The 1,820-nt window shown below is 36.4% G+C and overlaps 1 protein-coding gene across 5 annotated transcripts in view; it reads right to left on the bottom strand.

Annotated features, from left to right (window-relative positions):
- Positions 1–1,820, bottom strand: part of Katna1 (katanin catalytic subunit A1) — a 52,482-nt gene that overhangs the window by 31,472 nt on the left and 19,190 nt on the right. The gene's annotated exons all lie outside the window — the stretch shown is intronic.

Below are 1,820 nucleotides of genomic sequence, written 5' to 3'. Positions count from 1 at the left end.
GAAGTATAAAACGAAATATAAGAAGTAAAGCCATGCTATTATGTTGAGCTGTAGGGGACTCAGGTCAACGATTTCTGACATTGCCAGTGAACCGGAAGACCCAATACTATTATGGACAACTGGACTCTTTTAGAATATTTTGCTGAGTTAACACACCTATAATATTCACATAATGGAACTAAACAAAAAAAGGGATACAGATGAATGTCCATTTTGTATCTGTGTATTCAAAATGGTTAGGATATATAGTTACATTCTCTTAATGAATAGAGGGATTTGTTCTAATAGTGTTTGTAAATAGGGTATCTTTTGTTTTTTGTTTCATTTTTTGGTACCAGGGATTGAACTTAGGACCTTGCACTTGCCAGGCAAGTGCTTATACCACTGAGCTCTTTCCCTGGCCCATAAATAGGATATCATGTCCGCATCTTGTGCAGCAATTAACCACTAGGAAGAAGGTAAGCAATGTGTTAATTATTGAAACTGTCCTACCACTTTGTTACACAATAGAAACTGTCTCATTGCTATTTGTTTCTCAATAAAATTATGGAAAATAAAATAATTAAAAAATAATAAAAAAGAACTCAAGCCTGCTGTACTTTTTAAGTATAAAATACAACAAAATGTAATTTACATAAAGGTGTTTATGAGTAAGAAAAAAAATTAATAAATATTCAAAAGGCATCAGGAGTCATAGACTTAATACTTTTATTAGGAACTAAAGAAAAAGTGGCTAAGAAATAACCCATACCCACTAATTGATCTTAAATGCCAGAAACATTTTGGTAGTGGATCCTTTCCTCTTTTTTCTTTCTCCTTCCCTTTTCATTTCCTTATTAGGAGTAAAATTTTAAAACAGGACCCATGACCAACTATCTGCAGATTCCTGGGCTCCACTTGCTACTCTATGTAAGCTTCTCTGCAAGTAATGTCCCAAAATCTGCACTTTTTATTACTGCTGCCAGGATACTGTTTTGTATGCTTTTTTCATTGTTAATTTTATTGAGAAAAAAATTGCAATGAGACAGTTTCAAAACAGGTTGGTAGGAGAGTTACAACAATACATTGCATATTGTTGTCTTTGTAGTAGTAATTCACAGCTCAAGATGAAGACATGATATCCTGTCCAAACACTATTAGTACAAATCTTTCTTCTTATTGAATTAAGAGAAAGTGGCTATGTATCTATCCAACTATTTTGTATATACAGATACAAAATTGTGGGGCCGGGGAGATGGCTCAGTGGAATAAGCGCTTCCCTGGCAAGCACAAGGGCCTGAGTTCAATCCCTGGTTCCAAAAAAAAAAAAAAAAATTGTCCTTCATTTATATCTCCTTTTTTTGTTTTGTCAGAGATGGGTATTCCACTGCCATCCAAACACTGTAGGTACATGAATTCGGCAAAATATTCCAATATAGTCCAGTAGTACACAATAGTAGTTAGTTATTCACAGGACTGGTTTGTATGCTGGTTTGAGACAGACATGACCAAGTGCCATTTTTTTTTACTTATTTAGGGAAGGGTCTACCAGGTGTTTAGGGTCTCGCTACCAGATCGGACTCGTAGTGATCTGCCTATTTACAGCCTCCCAAGAGCTGGCATCACAGACGCACACCACCATGCCCAGTCTCAATTGAGGTCTCAGCATGCCCCGGAGGTGGGGCGGCATGACAGACCCAGGGATTGAACCCGAGGCCCCTCAGGTGCTTTAATCTGCTGAGGTCATCTTTAAATTATTATAAAATGTAATCAATCTGTGCTCAGAAACAAGTTCTATCAGTTATTAGCTTCATAATACTAAGGAAAAGTTATCTAACTTC

The sequence above is a fragment of the Octodon degus genome, unplaced genomic scaffold, assembly GCF_000260255.1.
Source record: "Octodon degus isolate 3935 unplaced genomic scaffold, OctDeg1.0 scaffold00229, whole genome shotgun sequence".
NCBI classification, from domain to species: domain Eukaryota; kingdom Metazoa; phylum Chordata; class Mammalia; order Rodentia; family Octodontidae; genus Octodon; species Octodon degus.
Note: the sequence above shows the minus strand (reverse complement) of the source record. Positions and strands in the feature narration are given on the sequence as shown.